We start from the raw sequence: 22918 nt of genomic DNA, 5'->3' as shown, positions 1-22918 counted from the left end.
TTTAACAAAATTATTAAAGCCTGCCAATTTATTTGTTATGTGGAAGCCCAGGAGTCTAGTGGGGAAGTTCCAGCACACCACTGGAGCAAAAATATTTGAGTCTAGACACATTGGAGAGGGTAAGAGGAACAGTTTTACCCTACCCACATCATCTCTCCTGCAAGGTAGCACAGCTCAACCCAAGAGGGCCCTCTTGGCCTGCAATTTTTCCCACAGAGGAAAGGGATACACTGTGTAGGAGCACCTGGCTTCCACAGCTATGTGGGATGCTGCCAAAGAGGCCCATTTATCTCCTGCCTCCAGAGGACTGTCACGAGCTGCATGACTGGAAAGCAATCAGCAGTTGGGAGGATAGCAGCCAGGATTTGGAACATATCTAAGGAACATGGATGCTACTAACCTTATCAGGAACTCCATCATAAGCCCACCCTTGAGGTCATTGAGACACCTCACCCACATATGTCCCATCTAGCCCACAAGCACCACAGTGCTACACACTCATCATACACAAACACCCACACCCCATGGCTGGCTCCCCGTGTGTGCTCCCAATAGCAGTGAGAACAAGCTTTGGCAGGCAGATAGTAAACACGGGCCAAAAGCTGGCCTGAATCTGCAGGCCAAGGAGAAACCACAAACTTGAACATTTAGCTCTGCCCTTGTTAAAGTAAAAGGGAGCTAACAGCACCCACCCTGGTGCATTGCAAGATCAAAACAAGGCACATAAGCTTAAGAATTCTGCCACAAGTGGGAGCAAGAAATGTGGAACAGGCATATCCACAGAAAATCCAAAAAAAAACCTCAGAATCCCTAGCAGGACTGACAGAGGGTATTTCTTCCCCAAAGTCAGTCAATAGAGACTAGAGGAAGTGATTGCTACTTCACATGTGGAGACAGCAACATAAGACTTCAAGGAACATGAAAAATCAAACATGTATAACACTACCAAAGGGTAACAATAATTTTCCAGTAACTAACCCCAAAGACATGGAGACCTGCAATTTACCAGATAATTCAAAATAGCTATTCTAAGGAAGCTCAATGAGCTATAAGAAAATTCAGAAAGATAATTCCACCTCCCCCCCAAAAAACCGGAAAACACCATATGAACAAAATGAGAAGTTTAACAAAGAGACAGAAATTATAAAAGCAGAAAGTAACAGAAATTCTGGAGCTGAAGAAAACAATGAATGAAATGAAAAATACAATAGAAAGCATCAATAGAATACATCAAGCAGAAGGAAAAAATCCATGAAATAAAAGCTAGGAACTTTGAAATTATCTAACCAGAAGAAAAAGATTTTTTAATGAATGAAAAGAGTGAAGAATGCGAATTATGGGATACCACCAAGAGAAGTAATTTGCAAATTACTGGAATCACAGAAGAGGAAAGGGAGAAAGAAACAGAAAGCTTATTTAAAGAAATAATGGCTGAGAATATCCCAAATCTGGGGAGAGATTTGCCCATCCAAGTTCATGAAGCTCATAGGTCCCTAAATAAATTCAACTGTAAAGGTCTTCTCCAAGACACATCATAATAAAACTGGCAAAAATGAAAGACAAACATAGAATCTAAAAAGCAGCAAGAGGAAAGAAGCTTATCATTTGTAAGGGAATCCTCATAAGTTTATCAGCAGACTTATCCACAGAAAACGTATAGGCCAGGAGAGAATAGGATGATATATTCAAAGTGCTGAAAGAAAAAACGCCAACTAACTTTATCCAATAAAGTTTTCCTCCAGAAACGAAGAAGAGATAAAAATTCCCCCAGAAAAACAAAAGCTCAGGGAGTTCATCACCACTAGATCTGCCTTACAGGAAGTGCTGAAAGGAGTTCTTGAAGTTGAAATGAAAGGACTCTATTAAGTAACATGAAAAAATACAAAAATATACAACACACTGGTAAAAGCATATAATCAAGTTCTTAATACTCTAATATGGTGTTATATTAACCACTTAACTCTAGCTTTTAAAAAAGGTTAAAGACAAAAGTATTAAAAATAACTACAGCTACAGTAATTTGTTAATGAATACACAATATAAAAAGAGGCAAATTGTGACATCAAAAGCATATAAGATGGGGAGAAAGTAAGTAGAATTTTTGTATGCTATTGAATTTGAATTGTTATCACTGTAAAAGAGACTGTTATAAGATATTTTATGTAAGCTTCCTGGTAACCACAAAGCAAAATCCTTCAGTATACATAAAAGATAAAGAGAAAGAGCCAAGGCGCACCACTATGGGAAATCATGAATTTGCAAAGGAAAACAGCAAGAAAGGAAGAAAGGAACAAGGGAACTATAATACAGCCAAAAAAAACAGTAAGATGGCCTCAGTAAATACTTACCTATCAACAATTACTCTAAATGTAAATGAAGTAAAGTCTCCAATCAAAAGACACAGAATGGACAAACAACAACAACAACAAAATTAATCATATGCTGCCCATAAGAGACTCACCTCCGCTTTAAGGAACACACACAAGTTCAAAGTGAAGGAATGGAAGAAGTTATTCCATGCAAATGGAAACCATTTAACTCAAAATGTATTAAAGACTTAAACATAAGACCTGCAACCATAAAATCCTGGAAGAAAACATAGGGTAAAGGCTCCCTGACATTCGTCTTGGCAATGATTTTTTGGATACAACACCAAAAACACTGCAACAAAAGCAAAATAAATAAGTGGAACTACATCAATCAAACTAGAAAACGTCTGTAGGCAGAGGAAAAGGAATAATCAACAAAGTGAAAAGACAACCTATGGAATGGGAGAAAATATTTACAAACCACCTATCTGATAAGGGGTTAATAACCAAATATATAAGGAACTCATTCACTCGATAGCAAAAAAAAAAAAAAAAAAAAAAAAAAAAAAAACNAAAAAAAAAAATCCAGTTAGACTGAGAACCTGCACAAACATTTTCCAAAGACATACAAATGACTAACTAGTACAAGAAAAGATGCTCAGTATCACCAATCATTAGGGAAATGCAAACTGAAACCACAGTGACATATCACTTCACACCTGCTACAATGTCTACTATGAAAAAGACAAGAGATAACAAGGGTTGGCGAGGGGTGCCTGGGTGGCACACCGGTTAAGTGTCTGCCTTCGGCTCAGGGCGTGATCCTGGCATTAAGGGATCGAGCCCCACATCAGGCTCTTCTGCTATGAGCCTGCTTCTTCCTCTCCCACTCCCCCTGCTTGTGTTCCCTATCTTGCTGGCTATCTCTATCTCTGTCGAATAAATAAAATAAAATCATTAAAAAAAAAGAAAACAAGGGTTGGCAAGGATATGGAAAAAAGGGAATCCTTGAGCAATACTTGTGGAAACTGGAGCAGCCACTATGGAGAATAGTATAGAGTCCTCAAAAAAATAAAAATAGAGCTACCATATGATCCAGTAATCCCACTTCTTGGTATATACCCAAAGGAAATGAAACCAAGACCTCAAAGAGATATTTGTAGTCCTGTGTTCACTATAGTATTATTCACAATAGCTGAGACATGGAAACAACCTAAGTGTCCATCTATGGATGAACAGATAAAGAAGATGTGAGATACATATAATGTGGATGTGTGTATAATATACTGTGTGTATATACGTGTGTAACATACATGCATATATGTACGTGTATGTATGTGTGTAACATATGAATATCATTGGAATAACATACATACATATACATTGGGATATCATTCAGCCTTGAGAAAGAAGGCAATCACTATTTGTGACAACCCAGATGATCCTTGAGGCAATTACGCTAAGTGAAATTGTCAGACAGAGAAAGACAAATATTGTATGATATTACTTACATGTGGAATCTAAAAAAGCCAAACTCACAGAAATAGCAGAATAGTGGCTGCCAGGCTCAGGGTGGAGGAAATGGGGAGATGTTGGTCAAAAGGTACAAACTTTCAGCTGAAAAATGAATAAATTCTGGGGATCTAACATAGCGCATGATGACAATAGTTACCAACACTGTATCATAATACTTGAAAGTTGCTAAGAGAGTAAATCTTAAATGTTCTCACCACAAAAAAAAAAAAAAGACAATTATGTGAGTTGATAGAGGTGTTAACTAACTATATTGTGGTAATCATTTCACAATATATACATGTATCAAATCAGCAGGGTGTAACCCTTAAACTTATACAATGTTTGTGTTATTATAACTCAATAAAACTAAAGGGAAAAAAGAAAAAACAATGTGGCCCTTATAGATGTTTTGGTATTCTCAACTGCATGTGTTACAGTATTTTGAGGCAACTTTACATAGTCTCCCAGAAAAAAATGAACCCACTGAAATGGGAGAAGTATCACTTCGGGAAGAAAGAATTTAAGGGAAATTATATGAAGTTCAGATTAAGTCTAATTACAGAAGACACCTCTTTTCACTCAAATAGTGACATGCAGAAAATTATGACTGGAAGTCAAATTAGGAGTAACAAATATGTGCAACCCTCCAAATTAAAAACCACAATAAGGGGAGCCTGGGTGGTAGTCGGTTAAGCATCCCACTCTTGGTTATGACGCAGGTCATGATCTCAGGGTCATGAGACTGAGCTCCGGGTTGGGCTCCACACTCTGCACGGAGTATGCTTAAAACACTCTCTCCCTTTCCTTCTCTCCCTCCCTCTGTTCATTCTCTCTCTCTCTCTCTCTCTCGCAAATAAATAAATCTTTTTTTAAAAATAAAAATAAAAACCACAATAAAAGCAATAACGTTTACTAAATGGTGCAGCTAATATGAATACATAGCAATATTTCAAAGATTATGTCTTTATACTTCTCTCTCCTCTTTGACACAACTGTATTTTCATGATTAAAATACTAAGCCATTTTTCTGTAATGAGTAGAAATGAGTCATAATAGCATCTTGAAAATTTTGGTAGCATACAGGCTACTGTCAGAAATTCCTTAGGCAAAGCTTTTGGGAGACTCTCTTACATTTCATTGTCACAAAATCCATTATATCAGGACAGATCTCAGCCTGCCTGAGTAACATCGATCTGAAGGTTATAATTTTGTCATAAAAATTTATTCTCATATGAACTTAGCATAAAAGGTCTCCGTCCAGAAAATAGGAATTGAAATGGATATATTATCACTTGAACGTCTTTTTTGCTCACTTATCCTTCAATTACAAGCCTTAAGTTCACTGGTGTCAAGAGAGGTTAAACCAGAAAAAAATGTAAAACAATTTTTGAAATATGTGAGGGAAATTTGACACTTAATGTTCCAAATGCATTATTATTGCTGTGGTATCACTGAAGTGTGCTATTGATTCATTTTACATTGTGGATTAAAGGCTTAAAAGACTATTCATGAAACAAAGAAAAAAATCCATATGTATCATTTCATATATAAAAGAAACTGCAAGAACTGGGTTTTTTCTTATTTAAAAAGTCTCCAATTTCTTTCTTTTTTTTTTAATCTCTGCTTTGCAAAACTTAAATTTCAAGAGGTAATTAAATTTTAATGGGGGAAAGACGGGGAGGTGAGAAGGGTAAGTTCTGAGAACTGCAATCATACTGGCAGTAATGATCATATGAAAAGTAACATTTGCACAGCACTGGATAATTTAAAAATTACCCTACATGCATGTCTGCATTTGATCACAGCAACTCTAGGAGACTGAGTTCTGGGGAGGCTATCATTATCCCCATTTTATATATTAGAAACCATGGCTCAAAGTACTTAAGTGATTTGCATACATAAAGTTGCAAACTGAAACCAGATCTTCACACTTCAAAATTCAAATTCTTTTCATTACACCACACTGTCCAATGGTCATCACTTCTCTCAAAGGCAAAGAGAAAAAGAGGTTATCTGATTTCTGAGTCATCAGTTTAGGTTCTAATTCTCAAACCTTGCTGAAGTTATATCATCCTAATAACCCATTGGACACTCTTCTGGATGATCTAGACCAGAGGTTCTCACACTTAAACATGCACAGGAATCACCTAAGGAAGATCAAAGTACAGACTGTTGGGTGCCTCCACCAGAGTTTCTGAAACAATAGGTCTGGAGTGGAACACAATTTTCATTTTTAACAAGTTCTCAAGTAATACTGATATTGCTGGTCCAGAAGCCACATTTTGATAACCACTGATAAAGAATCATTCTAAATTATCCTTCTATTTTTCAATGATTGGGGGTTTTTTTTCAGAAATTTTAGTGATCTTTATTGAACTGTGCAGTTTATTTGCTAAAGTAATTTACTCATGGGTTTTATCTTCAATTAAAATTGTAGGCAAATCCAACAGATAAAATTGGGATATTTCCATTTCAATTCTTATCTTCTACAAAAATGTTTGTAAATAGCAAAATCATGCATTTGAATACACTTACACATTTCAAATCCATTACACATTAAAACAGTTTACAAATACATACACATAAATAAATAACGAAGGGTCCCTACTTTCAAATTTTGTTGATTCTACAGATTTTAAGATAACCAGCACTAACTTATCCTGTATTATTTATATTTTATATTGATGTATTGAATTTTTTAATGTTTTCAGTTTTTATGTTAAATGTCATATCCAAGTCCATTTTTAGAACCAAAAAAAAAAAAAAGTGATTTCCCCTGAGGCCCAGGTTCACTAGAGCTAAATCCAACTAAGGAAACTCTGGTTTGGAAACCACTGTAAGAATTCTTTCAGCAATAAGCAGTAGTTTTCCTAATAGTAAAACTGAGCAAATTCTGTGAGAAGTATTTGTAGAAGTATTTTTGGAGCTAAGAGCATTTGTTTCATGAAGACTAAAGGAAGGATTCCAGCTGAAGTGGTTCTCTGGCTGTCACATGAAAAGCTTAGACAGGGTAATGGGATAATATGAGGACTTTCTTATATTCAGGCATCCCTTGATGCTGCCACTTGACAAAGTGCACTTGTGTCCACTCCAATTAATTTTTTACAAAGGCAGAGAAATGAAGAAAGGTAAGGATACCTGCCTGGTCGTTCTGGCAGAAGAGTAGAAAGAAAAGGGTCAAGAAGTAAAAAGTAATAAAATCAGATTTTCCCTAGCCCCTTCCACAAACTCCCATCCTCCACTAGAATTATATAAATATTCGGCCACTAAGCGTCATCTTAATCCAACTGTACCTTTCACTTAGTCTACAAAAAGCAGACTTTGAGATGAGAAAGCAAATCCTCAAGATGAGTCACCTTTCCTCAGACCTTAGACCAGGGCAGCCTCATGATTCTTGCATGTCCAGTATATTCCGAGTTACCTATTTTTTATGAACTTTATGGAGGTTGAATATCTTGTATTCTTTTATGTTATTCTAAACCAAATACACTTCTGATATACATTTTAAAAGACTACATAAGAATACAGCAACAACATTTGATTGTACAACAGATGTAATAGATCATCCAAGGACTATGAAGTCACTCGAAGGCAGATTTGAATAGAGGCTTCACTACTTACTAGCCATAGCCTATCTGGGAAATTCAGTTAATGTCACAAGATTATTGTGAATACTTAAAAAGAACTGTATAAAATATAAGGGTGACCAATTCTTCTGGTTTGCTCAGAAGTGAGGGGTTTCCCAGGACAAGAGACTTTCAGGACTAAAACCACTGAAAAACCCAGTCCTGGGAAAACTGGAATAATTGGTCACTGAGTTGCACTGAAATGTGGCTCAGGCAAAAATAAATATATATTAGGACTCCTCCTCTTCCCTTCCAACTTTCTGAAAGCTATTTTCACCAGATAAAATATATATTAAAATTTATTAGTAGTTATCACTTTGCTATTAGGCATTAAATACTTAATGTGGGCTGTATCTGTTATCCTTTAAATGAACTCTTAGAGCTAAATGCCATTTTAATCATTCCCATGTTGACAGATGCCAAAATAGAGACACAGAGCAGCTAAACGTCCTACGCAAGGTCATAGGGGTAATAAAGAATACAGCAGGCATTTGAACCCAAGCAGTCAGATTTTTCAAATGTGCACACTAAGCTCTTTCTACTCTGTGTGGTCCTCAGACCAGCAGCCTTAACATCACCTGATACTTAGTGAAGGAAAGTAAAGCTGAACTGGAGTAGAACTTGCATCTCTAGAGGTAAACTTAAATACACCAAGTAAACTTGAAACCGAAACTCAAACAATGCTTTCTTACAGCACAGGTTTAGGGCGGTTTTCCTCAAAAATACCTACTTAGAACACCACCAAGACTATATCTTTTTTGTAATACAAATGCATCACAAAGCAGGAAAGGCAAAGACCAAAATATCAAAGCATTTTGAAAGAAACTTTGAGCTGATTTACTTATTGTGCTGTTCAAGCTCCTGGCTTTCACATAAAACTGAAAATAGGAGGGAAATTCATAATTAGGAGACTTACTTATGTTTAGCACAGATTTAGAGTTTTGAATATAAATATAAATTAACAAGTATTTAATGTTCTTTTCAAAAACAGGATCTTAGCAGTGATAGTCTATCAAGCACTCTTACCGAAAGCTGAAAGCGCAGCAATAAAATCTCATTCCCGGCTGAAACCAGACACACAAAGTCAGAAGTGATGAAGTCATTATCGTTTGCTAGATTAAAAACACTCAGTCTCAATAACAACTGAGACCCAGTTCAAAATAACAGCTTCAGTCTATCAGAGTAAATATTTTATGTGCCAAAATATGTTGGGTACACAGTCTGTACCAAATTATGTGTTTAATTAGCTGCATTTCATCAGATGCCTTTATACCAAGCCTCTCTCTTCTATATGACATAATTTTTTCCATATAAAGTGAATAAAATAGTCACTGGAAACAAATGCATTTAGGAAATAAGACCATAATTCTACGTTCAAAATTTCTCAGTTTAAATCTAAAGATTTTTCTCACTTTGTGTTTTTTTTAAATAATGCATAAACATATTATTTTTTCATTAAATTTAAATTGAATCCTTAAGGCTTTAGCTTCAGGTATCACAACTGACGTATCAGGCTATATTAGAAGGAAACTACATTTCTGAAGCTCCATGCCAGGGACTTTAATCATTATTTTATTTAATCTCCCAATGATGCTATGAAACAAATACAATTAACCACCATATAAAGGAGGAAAGCAAGACTCAAAGAATCCAAGAGAATCACCCATGGTTTTTACCAGAGGGGCTGCATCAGGATTTGAACCCAGGTCTGAGACCCAAGCACAATGCCTTCCAAAGGTGACCATAAGTCCTTGTAGTATGTCATTCAAGGCCTCTAGAGCTGAGACTGACTGTTTCATATCTAACAAGTGAAGTCTGGGGACACGATAGACTCACATGGAATGAAAAAACAAAATGAAGTTTTAATATTCCACCCAGCCACCTTAGACCCCCATCACCAAGCCACCATAACCCATGGTAAAATGTAACCAAAGTAAATGGCACAAATCTCCCCTAGTGATGAAAGGTGTTGGGGGAGGTATGCAATGGCTCTTCAAAGTGCAAGTCCACCTAGGATCTGGTCAGCATCATCCAACAAGCAAGGGACAGCAATTCCCCCCAGCAATTCCCCAGCACAGGTGACACAATGGCTTGGATCCAAGTGCACAGACCTAAGTATGTCTGGCTGTCCCAAAGAGCAAGCCACCAGGTTCTCCTCTTTATGGGTTCCACTGCATCTATGGCTCTTATCCAGAGGTGCCAGGCATTCCAGAAACTGAGCTTAGTAAGCCGCCAAGCCTCTTCAAGGACATTGCTAAATGTCAGTCACCCTCCTCTTTGGCAAACAGCATTTGAACCTACATCCAATCTCATTCCCACAATCAAGTTGCCTGCTTTTAAGGTTTATATACTTCAAACCACTTCTTGGACATTTGGTGATCAAAGAGGAATAAGATCACATTTTAAAATGACTTTGCTTGGGAATTCCAGCCTCCAAAAAGAACGTGTTCTAGGAGCCCTTATCAAAATTGCTCCCCCAATTCAAATTTATTACTCAGAACTGGCCCTCTCTGGGGGCCTTTCCAAAAGATTCCAGTCCATGCAAGCTCTCCTCTGTCTTAACAGTTCTGAGTTTGAGTTACTGCCTTGTGGAGAGTTATTCCTGAACATGCATCTATACTCAGCCACTATTGCATGGACTTCTTGTTTATTCCCCACAGCACCTAACACATCTATGACATAGTAAAGGATAAAACTAGTCCTGGCAGGCTGCTTCAACAGGGCCTCCTGGGATGGCAACGCCTAGGTGGAGGGACCACAGTGCAGAATCTGATGTGCAGAAATGTAATGAGGAGTAAACAAGATCTGCTAAATGAACACATGTCAACAGATTCACTAGGGTCTGACTTCCACATAAGATTGCCAACCTTTTCATCTACTATGGGCTGATAGGGGTTTGGAAGGAAACGGAGAAAGCAGAGTAGATACACTTGGGGTACACAGATAGCATCCATCCCAAACAGTTGTTAAAGAGGCATAAATGAAAACAGGCTAAGAGAATAAATGTCATAAGATCACGCTATGTCTCAGCTTTATGCATTTTGGACTAGCAAGTAACATGGAAAAAACAAAACTGGCATATGATTCCCAATAGCCAACTCTCAGTTTTCATCACTGCTCTTTCCCTTTATTCAAAACAATACGGTGTCTCTGCTCTTCTATGGAAGAGAAGCCTGGCAATTGGAGTATGGGGACAGTAAATGGCCCAAGGGTGAAGTTAATGGCCCTAGAAGGTCACATGCTTTCAGAAAGCACTTCCCTTTTTTTTTAAAGATTTTATTTATTTATTTTATTTGAGAGAGAGTGAGTGTGCACACTTGAGCAGGGGGAGAGGCAAAGAGAGAGGGAAAAAGAGAGAGAAACTCAAGAAGACTCCATGCTGAGCACGGAGCCCAAGATGCAGGGCTCGATCTCACGACCGAGATCATGACCTGAGCCGAAACCAAGAGTTAAACACTTAACTGACTGAGCCACCCAGGCACCCCATTTTTTTAAAAGATTTATTTAATTTAGAGAGAGGGCAAGCAGGGGGAGGGGCAGAAGGAGAGGGAGAGAGAGAATCTCCAGCAGACTCCCTGCTGAGCTCAGAGCCCCAAAAGGGACTTTAATCTCACAACCCTGAGATCATGACGCTGAGATCATGACCTAAGTCAAAATCAAGAGTTGGGCCCTTAACCAATTGAGCCACCCAGGCACCCCCAGAAAGCACTTTCTAAATATGCTCTCTATGTACTCACATCCTTATCTCAGGCTCTGCTTTTAGGCAAACGCAAACTAAGAGGGAAATCAAGACAGGAGAAATTGCCAAATCATCCAGAAGAGCTGAAAAGAGGCTTCTGTGAATAATTTATGTACAACCCAAGATTATCCTTAAGGCCCTAGGTATCAATTCGTCAGAAACTTTTTGCTGACTATGAACAGAAGTTACTTAATTGCCAGTAACCTATGATTGAACTGAGTAAATTAATAAAACCATTTGTTTCGTCAAACAGAAAATGCTAAAGAAACTCCAGTGCTGATACCATCACTACTAAAGATAACAACATCATGACACAGGTTATAAAGTAGCCTAACCCTGTAAAGCTATGAATAATTACCAATAACAAGATTATTTTTATATTTAATATTTCAATAGACTTTTCTAGATTTTTTAAAATGGTTTTAGGTTCACAGCAAATTGCGCAGAAAATAGTTCCCATATACCCTTTGCCCCACAAATGCACAGCCTCCCCCACCAATATCTCACACCATGGTGGTATATTTATTACAATCAATGAATCAACAGTGACACATCTCTATCACTCAAAGTCCATATACACATTAACTTTCACTCTTGCTGTTGTACCTTCCATGGGTTTTAGATTTAATTTTAAATTGCAAAATGGTATACAAAAATGAGATCTTCCCCCAAGATGTCATAGTATGTGCTCAGAAAACAAATGCATACCCACTAAGCTAGCTAAAAGTCTTCAGAATAGATACCTAGGAACCCTACACAACCCACTGATCAGTTTTTGATGCATTGCAGAAACGTGTGTCAAGAATAAAGAATAAGCTCATAGAGAAGTGCAGAACTTATGCTCACTCTCACTGGTATGAGTCAACCACTGCAGATCCTTACACACTGAATTGACAAACTAAGTACTCTTTGTGAATGGAATAAGAGTTGACATAAAATTAAGACAACGCCAGCCAAATTGGCAGAATGTTTGTTAGCAGCTTGGAAGAAAAGACAGTAGGTATTGATGGAGTACTCTTTTAAGAAATGATCCATTAGCAATGCTCCCAGTGCCTCCTCATGAGTGGAAAAACTCACACCAAGGACTCTACGTGGAAAAAATGATTCAGAAGAGCAAAATTCAGAATACGAAGTTATTTCAGGAATAACAGTGAATTTATTGTGCTCATACTTGCATTTTTATGTATGTACAACTGTATGTGCAGGTGTTTTAAAACCTATCTAATTAAGTCTAAAAGAGCTTTTTCTAAAAATATGGAACAAAAATCTTAGGGCTAAAAAATTTTTAATCTAATTAGTAGCACTTTTTCCTTTCTTAGTGACACAACTGATGGCATCTTAAACTCAATAAAATATAACAAGTGCTTACAAAATTATGGGAAGCTCTGGGGGAGCCAAGGTAAGGGAAAACCACCACTAGCTTTTAGAGGTTAGAAGGTTTAAGGAATCACAGAAGACCTCTGATAATGATCTCAGCTGCTGGCAGCACCAAAGCAAGTGTTTTTATAAAGAATGCCTCATGTCTGCCATTGCCCTTTACTTGCCCACCTGCTGACAGGTAGAGTGGACCTCCATGACAGAATGCACTCTTAGAAGGCACTAGTGAGCTGGTTCCTTCTCTCTGCCTACCACATGAGGGCACAGTGAGAAGGCAGCCAGACAGAGAGCTCTCACTAGACCCCAATCATGCTGGCACCTTACTCTGAGTTTCTGTGTGAAATAAATTTCTGCTGTTTAAGCTACCCAGTTGATGAGATTTTGTTATGGCAGCCCAAGCTAACTAATACACTGGGCTTCTCTCCTAAAATGCAGTGCAATCAGCACCTTTAATATCATATAGGGGATAGGGATGATGATGAGTTAACAAGAGACAGTCTATACAATTGCTTTGAGAATTATGATACATGGGATTATTGTTCTCAGTTCTTCACTCACTCCTTAATAAAGTTACACATCTACACTCTTTCCCACATGACTTTGCAGTGCCTTCCACTGTGGGCAAAGTATATATCCCAACCTACTGCAGTTGCACTTAGCCATGTGATTTGCATGGGACAACGGAATTTTAGTAGATGTGATTCAAACAAAAGTTTTAAATACGTTTGTGTGGTTTAGCTTGCCTACATATACTTCGGTTGTTTGCAATAAGAAGACCATGCCCCAGACAGCCACTGGCACTGAAGAAGCAGACAGGAACCCAACCCACAGCCCAGAGCCAAGGCCAGGCAATCTTGGAACACAGGAGAACCACAGACAACCCACAGACTAATGAGGGAGAAAATCAGTGTTTATTATTGTAAACCCCCAAGATTTTGGCTTTGTTTATTATGCAGCAAAAATTACTGCAAGGATTAAAAATATATCTAAAACAGTGGTTGGCACATACTAACCATAATTATTTCAGGAATCTTGTAAATTATATAGCATGATGTAAGTAATATGTGTAAGCAATATATTCAGAGTTTTTGTTTAAAGATAATAGCAGGTATGAATAGCAGGGCTTCAAAATGTAAAAAAATGTTACATTTTTACATTTTCTATATCAAATTATATCTAGTTTGAGCACTAGACATTAGGGTTGGCAACAAGTCTAACAGAAGCCCTTTATCCATCCCCCATCCCTTTCCTGCATGATACAAAACCCCCAGGACTTATATGGTTCCAAACAGAGAAGGAGGGCCAGACTTTCAACCAACTTGTGGAAATAAATGGATTTCAAAAAATATTTTGTACCTTTCTAGGACACCTAAGACCTCAAACTATATAAGGAATACATGCTCTCTATATTGCTAGAATCTAAGGGAGTAAATGTCACCCATTGTCTTAATTTATATTTATATTCCTAATTACTTAAATTAGAATTAGAATTAAGAGGATTTTACAGGGCTATTTGGAAGTAATAGTGGTTTTAAAAAAAAAAGGAGATGGTCTATCACCATTTTAATTTAATGTATCCTTAAAAAATGTAATCAGAGTAGTGTAAAAAGACAGAAGAGGATTTGTCTTAAGTGATATACAACAAGTTTCTGCATATGCAATTAAGTATACATCAGAATAAGTATATAGAAAACCATTCAAAGAATAGCATCATTCTTTGAAGGGCAATTTGGCAATACTTATCAAGAGCCATAAAGTTTTTATATCCATGGACCTTGTAATCTCATTCTTAAAACAAATCTAAATCAAAAGACAAAAGATACATTTATAAAGATGTTATATTCACCTTTAACAGTGAAAAGTAAAAATAACGTAAACCTGAGATAGCCTTGGTAAGTTTTGGTATATAATTTTTAAGAATATTATGCAATATATTAAAAATAAACACTGTAGAATCATAAAAATCAACAAGAACAACAAATCAAAATAAATACATTCAAAGTAATGTAGAGTAAAAAAAAAACCTGCACATAAAAAAAATGTGATTGCATGTGGCAAAAAGTTTGGAAATGGAACACAGAGAATTTGGGTATAATATTTTATATTCTACATTTTTATTTACATTCTAAACACCTTTTATAAAAATAAAACCATGAGAAAAACTATAGGTTACTTTGTGCTGAAAAAAAAAATGATGACCCCCTAAAAATAGTAGCAAAGGGTGGGTGGATCCATTTCCAGATCCTACTAGGCTAGGAAGGTGAATAGGGGATTGTTCTTGACTCTCATTCCCAAGACCAACCAAAGACACCAAGAAAGGTATGAGAAATCCCTGAGATGAAGGCAGAGGGCTATTTTGAACTGATATGGGAGGAAAAGACTGGCTTCAGGAGCACAAGAGCCAGCCCAGTAGACTGTAAAGAAGATAGAAAATAGAATAAAATAGAAAAGGTACTGTTGGGATAAAGAACATCCACCCTATACCTATAGCAACTCAGACTTGGTCCAAGTGATCTCAAAAACAAAGGAAAATCAATGGCAGGAGCTACTGTGACATGGAGTGAAAAGCAAAGTAATGACTCCAGTTAAGCAGCTGTGCTTAAGGAAGATCCCCACCTAAAGCTGCTCTTTCCTGAGGGGCAAAGAGCAAAGCCCTACATTAAGTTCTTTTTTTAGGGTGAGGAGAAATTGACTCAGTTTTTCACTGCCTGAGCCTCTGGACACCAGGGCTCAGGCATATACCCCATTCCCACCCCCTGAGCTAACTGAGGTGACAGAAGCAGGGGTCTGACCTTCCCCTATATGCTCTGCTTGACAGAATAACCCCAGGAAAAACAAGTCCATAAATCAAAAGGATAAGATATTTGAGGAGTACAACGATCTGGATTTTTCATATTCCATCAGAAACAAAAATACACATACCAATAACTTTAAATCAGCTTAATGAAATGTTTTTTAAAGGAAAGAATGCATCAATAGGATTAAAAATTTATTAAAAAGAGTGAAGCAGATATTTTAAAGACAAGATTATAATAGTTGAAACAAAGAACACAAAAATGATATACTCCAAAAACAACACTGCTCAGAAAAGAAGGGCGAAGAAATGAGAAAAAAAAAATCGATACGTATAAGGAATAGAAAAAGGAGTGCTAAAATTCAAATCACAGAAAGAAAAAATTTGAAAAGGAGTAAATATCTGAAGAAGTAATGTAGATAAATATTCAATTTTTTAAAAAATAACAGGGCTAAGATGGAAAGAGTCTGTAGAGTGGCAAGAAAGAGAAGAAAAATCCACACATTATACTAAAACTGAAGAATAAGAAAGATAAAGAAAAAAATTCTAAAAGTTAACAAAAAGAGGAAAAGCATATCACCTCAAAGACAAAAAAAAAAAAATTATTCAGAAGCAACACTGCCCTAAAGACTATGGAAATAGAATTTCAAAAGTATTGAAGAAAAAGAACTTAGAATTTAGAACTGTATATCCAGCCCAAATATAAATCAAATCTCAAGGCTTGATAAACACATTATCAGAAATATAAGGCCTTGGAAGGTTTACCATCCAAAGATCAATGATGACGACAGGGTGGGGAGATGCTTAAATAAAAAGGACAAACAAGAGATGCTCTAAGTGATATGTGAGTCAAAGAGTAAGTACCTTGGTTGCTATGCTGGAGTTGGTTGCTATATTAAAGAGGGGGAGAGAAAGAAATCTATTTTCAAAATAAAAGAGGAAACATAATAACCCTATTTAAAAGCTTAGATGCTATCAGTACGTTGAGAGGTCCTCACAAGGTATGTAAGAACTCAAACTGTGGTCCACTAAGCTAACCAGTCTGAACTGTTTGTCAGTTCTTAACAAGTTTCTTTTTTTTTTTTTTTTAAAGATTTTATTTATTTATTTGACAGAGATAGAGACAGCCAGCGAGAGAGGGAACACAAGCAGGGGGAGTGGGAGAGGAAGAAGCAGGCTCACAGCGGAGGAGCCTGACCTGGGGCTCGATCCCACAACGCCGGGATCACACCCTGAGCCGAAGGCAGACGCTTAACCGTTGTGCCACCCAGNCTGGGGCTCGATCCCACAAGGCCGGGATCACACCCTGAGCCGAAGGCAGACGCTTAACCGTTGTGCCACCCAGGCTCCCCATCTTAACAAGTTTCTTGCACCAAAGTATGTATCAATCGCATCACTAAAAACACTGCTTAGTTCAGGTAATATGATTTTTACATAAAGACTTTCTCAATGAAGGGAGTGGTGCTTATTTTAAATTCTAGCAGGAGTTACTTATCTCATTATGGATGAGTAACAATTCCCAGATGAGTATTTTGAGTAGTCACAGCTATTAATTTAAAGGAGAGAAGAAGATGAAGTGGGTGAAAGGAAATAGAAATAGAGAAAAAAAAACACAGAAATAATAAGTTGAGATATTTTGAACCAGTCCAAATATATTAATAATTAGCATAAATAAATATTAACTAGATTTTAAGAGAGAAAGTCACAGTTTAGATTTTACAAAATCTAATATATGCTGTTTATAAAAGATATTCCTAAAGCATAAGAATATACAAAAGTTAAAAGTAAAATGATAGAAAATTAAGTATGAAGTAAATACAATCAAAACAAAGTTGCTACAGTTATCACTAACAATATATAAAATAAATATCAAAGTAAAACATATTCTTAAGGACGGAGAATTCAATTCACTACTTAATGCAATTATCCAAGAAGACATAGTAGTTTTAAATACAAGGTTACTAATAAAATTGCTTGAAAGTATATGAAGTAAATTTTATAGGAACCACAAGGACAGAGTAATAAATCCACCACAATAGTGAGGGATTTCAGCACACCTCTCTCAATTACTGAGAAGTCAAATAGAGAAAAAAAACAGCAGATATGCAACATCTGGATGACATAACTAAAAAATGTAACCTAATGAACATCTGACACTTTGAATAAAAATATTCTCAAGTACAGATGACTATAAAAATTTATCATGAATTAGGTGATAAAGCCTCAACAATTTTACTCAAAAAAGTATGCAATTAGACATTAATAATACAAATATAAATTTTTAATTCCCACTTATTCAAAATTTATTTTTCAAAGCCCTGATGAATGACTCATGGATTAAAATAAGGTCATAATGGAATTTTTAAAATACCTAGAACAGATTTAAATTTTTTTATTTTTTAATTTAATTTAATTTATTTATTATTTTTTTAGCAGAATAATCTCAAACACATTTTATTGACTGGAGTTCTTTTTTTTTTCATCCAAGTTTTTATTAAATTCTATTTAGGTAACATACAGTGTAATATTAGTTTATGGTGTGGGACTTAGTGATTTATCACTTAAATACATCACCCAGTGCTCATCACAAATCCCCTCCCTAATTCCCATCACCTATTTAACCCACCCCCTCACCCACCTCCCCTCTGGTAACCATCAGCGTGTTCTCTATCCTTAAGAGTCTGTTTTCTGTTTTGTCTCTTTTTTTCCCCTATGTTCATCATTTTGTTTCTTAAATTCCACATATGAGTGAAATATGGTATTTGTCTTTCTCTGACTTATTTCACTTAGCATAATACTCTCTAGCTCCATTCATAAGTATACTCTTTTTTTAATTATTTTTTTATTAAGTTCAATTAGCCAACATATACTATATCATTAGTTTTTGATGTACTATTCAATGACAGAATTGATTTAAAAATTTTTTAAATTATGGGGCGCCTGGGTGGCTTAGTCGGTAAGCATCTGCCTTCAGCTCAGGGCCTGATCCCAGGGTCCTAGGATTGAGCGAGCCCCACATCAGGCTCTTCTGCTGTGAGCCTGCTTCTTCCTCTCCCACTCCCCCTGCTTGTGTTCCCTCTCTCGCTGGCTGTCTCTCTCTCTGTCATATAAATAAATAAAATCTTTTTAAAAAATAAAAATAAAATAAAATTTTTAAAATTATATGTCAAAATTTATGTGATTCAAGAAAAGCAGCTATCAGAGGGAAATTTATAGCCTTAAACAGGACTATTGAGGGAAAAAATTGAAAGCCTCAAAATTAATGAATTAATTGTCCGTCTTAAGAGATCAGAAAAGGAACAACAGCATAAAACTAAAGAAAATACAAGATAAGAGATAAATGAAAACGAAGACTAGAGAAGACTAACAAAGATAAAATGCCAAAATATGGCTATTTGGAAAAACTAACAAAATAAATAAACTTTGGTAAAATTAATCAAGATGAGTAGAGAAGAAACATAAATGATCTTATAAATTTTTAAGAGACAACTATTACCGGAAAAATAGGAGTTAAAATGATTTTAAAAGACTTCTACTTCCAAACAAGACAGAGAATCAGGGACCAGATTGATTCATCTGCCAGAAACAACTAAAAAAAAAAAAAGAAAGAAAAAGCCAAAATACATGGAACAGCAGTTTTTAGATAGTGATCATTACACAACTGACAGTAAGTGATGCCAGAGAGACAGGAAATTTGAGGGGAGCCCCACAATCACCCAGCAGCTTACTGCTTGGGAGAGTTTTCAGACTTCAGCTCAGTAAAGATCTGTTGTATCTGTAACATACTGCTAGTGGGAATATAAATTAATGCAACCACTTTGTTAAAGAATTTAGCATTTTATTCTATAGTTGAAGATTTACATAGCCTGTAGCCTAGCAATTCATTCCACTCTTAGGTATGTATCAGAAGAAACTCTAGCACATGTAGGATAGGATACATGTAAAACACTGTTTATATCAGTGCAGTTCACAAGAGCAAAAACCTGAAAACATCACAAATATCTACCCACAGTAAACTTGGATGAATGAACCATGCTATACATACATAGCAGGCAGAACTAATTAACTACACGGGGACTTGTTGCCATAAGGATAACTCCTATCAATATGATATTAATGTGAAAAAAAAAAGTCCCAAAAGAATAGGTTGAACATGATACTCTTTTTGTAAAGTTAAGCACAAATAAAGGCTATATTAGAATAAGTAAAAAGAGGGGTGCCTGGGTGGCTTGGTGGGTTAAGCTTCCAACTCTTGGTTTCTGCTGAGGTCATGACCTCATGTGAGATGGAGCCCCAGCTGTCTGCTTGCTCAGGAGAGAGGGCTTGAAGAGTCTCTCCCTCTCCCCCTCTCCCTATGGGCAGGAGCACACAAGCAGGTGCGCACCTCTCCCTCTAAAACAAATAAATAAATCTTTTTTTTTTTTAAAGATTTTATTTACTTAGTTGTCAGAGAGAGAGAAAGAGAGCACACAAGCAGGGGGAGTGGCAGGCAGAGGGAGAAGCAGGCTCCCTGCTGAGCAAGGAGCTGGATATGGGACTGGATTCCAGAACCCTAGGATCATGACCCCAGCAGAAGGCAGGCACCCAACTGACTGAACCACCCAGGTGTCCCACCAAATAAGTAAATCTTAAATAAATAAATAAATAAATAAATAAATAAATAAATAAATACAATTTATCCATATAAAAAGGAAAGCAGCTCCACTTCTAGAAGCATAGATGTATTTTTCTTTATTCTTCCCACTAAGTATTACTAAAAACCCTGCATATAATATATAAGACAAACATGCACATTACCTCCCCTAACTTACTTAATTTATAACTTTGTTTGTACTTTTGACCCCCTTCGCCTATTTCACATACCCACGATATGCCTGGAGTATTGGTTACCCCAGCCAACAAAGCAGCACCCAGTAACCTCCACCTGCTGGTTCTTACTGGTTATCATAGAATTTTCTCTTCACCTACTCAATCATGTCTACTTACATAAGCAGTCAGCCAAAGAAGATTTGTCTTTTTCCAGAGACCGAGAGATACAGTTTTGCCTGCTACAGTTCCTTCAGCTCATCCAGTCACTAAACTCACATAGAAGCCACCACTGTACCCACTGGGGAGACAACACAGAAGTTAAGAATGAAGGTCAGATTCAGGGGCCTCATCAGGCTTGTCAGCTGACGACGAAACCTCCTCCTGGCTGCGAAGAGCTTAAACATTGACAAGACAACCGAAAAGATAGACACTCTTGTTCATTAGCAAATCAGAAGGCATGGCGCCTATCTCTCAATCTCTAGGCTACGGAGGTTTTTCAAAGTCTGTACCTCCTTAAACAAGATGCCATGTCATGGTATTCCTGGTATTCCATTCCTTCAGAATGGAGGTATGATTCACAGAGGTGGGGTCTCCTACAACAGCGGCCCTGGAGACACCTCTGAAACATTTTCGGCGGACAGTGGTGGACGAACGTTATAACAACTGCGTAGACGCTGCCGAGAGGCGTCGAGATGAAGCAACTGCAGCGTACAGAGCTGGGCTCCCTTGTCTGTAATGGCAAACACAATCAGCCACAGAACTCATCGGAACGGTTTGCAAGTCTGTCCACGATATGTGGGTCGCGCGGCAGGGAGGCCTGCAGGATGGATGGGGCCGGTCCTTCGCACGCAGCTGCCCCACGGGTCCCACGCGGCAGCGGCGGGCAGGGGTGGCAGAGGCCACTGACGGTGCCACGTCCAGGTCCTGGTCTGCACCCGACAGAAGCAAGCGGCTGTCCAACTTCTCCCACAGGCAGTCGCGCTCCACACACTCGGGGACCCGCTGCGTGCGCACCTACCGACTGGCTCGGCCGCAAGCTCTTCCGGTGCGAAGTTCCCGCGTTGCGCCTCGCTGGGGTCACGGGACCCCTCTGGGATCGCCTACCCGCAGCCGTAAAACACGCCCTCCAGGGCTGCTGCCGCGGGGTGCCTCCGTGTGGGAACTACTTTTCTGAGCACGAATAGCCGCCGCCTTGCATGGTTTCTTCGTCCTGGAGTTGAGGTGCAGAGATCTCCTGCCGCCGCCGCTTCACTGCCTGGTGCAAAAACGCCTCTACTTTCCTCTCGGGGAGGATATTGGAGTCCCAGAGTATCTGGCCTTCCATCTCAAAAATGTTCTTATTCTAACAGGTATGGAGAGATATCTCATTGTGGTTTTCATTTGCATTTCCCTGATGATGAGTGACATTGAGCATCTTTTCATGTGTCAGTTGGTCATCCCTATGCGTTCTTTGGAGCAATGTCTGTTCATGTCTTCCGCCCATCTTTTAATTGGATCATTTGTTTTCTGGGTGTTGAGTTGCATAAGTTCTTTATATATTTTATCACATATGTCATTTACAAATATCCTCTCCCATTGAGTAGGTTTTCTTTTAGTTTTGTTGGTTGTTTACTTGGCTGTGCAGAAGCTTTTTATTTTCACGTAGTCCCAATAGTTTAATTTTGCTTTTGTTTCCCTTGCCTCAGGAGACATATCTAGAAAGATGTTGCTATAGCCAATGTCTGAGAAATTACTGTTCTAAGATTTTTATGGTTTCAGGTCTCATGTTTAGGTCTTTAACCCATTTGAGTTTATTTTTGTGTATGGTGTAAGAAAGTGGTATGTTAGCTACACTGGAATTAAAATTTAAATAAATAGATAGATAGATAGATAGATAGATAGATAGATAGATCTTCATAGATTGAAACTTAAAAAACAAAATTTCTCACCATGGCGGTTCAAGTGCAGGTTGCTGAGATAAGCTTGGATAGCATGGTGTACAACATGGTGACTACAGTTAATAATACAGTATTGCATATTTTAAAGTTGCCAAATGAGTAGATCTTAAAAGTCTTCACATAAAAAAAAAGTTGTGCAACTATGTATGGTGACAGATGTTAACTAGACTTATTGAGATCATTTCACAATATATAGAGAGGGAATCATTATGTTGTAGCCTGAAACTAAAAAAAAGTTACATGTCAATATACCTCAATTTATTTAATAAATAAATAAATAAGACAATCATTAGAAGACCCAAAAAGTGAAGAGAAAAAATAGACCATCTAGGGATATGTTGAGACCCACCGAAGGATATGCTGGTGAGTTTTCTGGGTTTTCTTTTTGCCTTATATATATATATACCACATATAAAGCTGGAGAAGCCAGCAACATAGAAACACCAATGGACACAGAGGACAAAAGCCCCAATAAAAGCCTACTCTTCCTAGCCAATGAACCAGGAAAGGGACAGCCTAGCAAGACGGAAAACCTGTAGGCAAAAACTGCTGTATTCCAGAAAAACACCACAAAAAACTGAGGCCGAACCCATGCCAGCAAAGACCAAGTGAAGAGCCTACACTTCCACCCACCCCCACAATCCTCCCACCCCCCACCCATCCCATCAGGTGGTGATAAAGAACTCCAAACCACCAACAGAGTGGTGACAAAGACAGTAGAGTAGAGAGCCAGGACTTTCATCTGCACCATGCAGTATTGAGGTCCCCCATGGGTTCAGGGGAGACAAGATGCGGAACCTGGATTTTCCCTC

At 37.6% G+C, this 22918-nt stretch overlaps 1 long non-coding RNA gene and 1 pseudogene across 1 annotated transcript in view; one reads left to right on the top strand and one right to left on the bottom strand.

The window, feature by feature from the left end:
• The window catches only part of LOC109490810, a 66380-nt gene extending 57851 nt beyond the window's left edge, over nt 1-8529 (bottom strand). Inside the window, exon 1 of the long non-coding RNA XR_002144204.2 lies at nt 8477-8529. This is a non-coding gene — a long non-coding RNA (uncharacterized LOC109490810). The remainder of the gene's footprint in view (nt 1-8476) is intronic.
• Nucleotides 8530-20230: 11701 nt separating this feature from the next.
• LOC109490807 lies at nt 20231-21206 on the top strand (annotated as a pseudogene).
• Nucleotides 21207-22918: the final 1712 nt, after the last annotated feature.

Source organism: Ailuropoda melanoleuca, chromosome 6 (genome assembly GCF_002007445.2).
Source record: "Ailuropoda melanoleuca isolate Jingjing chromosome 6, ASM200744v2, whole genome shotgun sequence".
Taxonomy (NCBI): domain Eukaryota; kingdom Metazoa; phylum Chordata; class Mammalia; order Carnivora; family Ursidae; genus Ailuropoda; species Ailuropoda melanoleuca.
The sequence above is the reverse complement of the archived record's forward strand: the minus strand, read 5'-3'. Positions and strand labels throughout refer to the sequence as shown.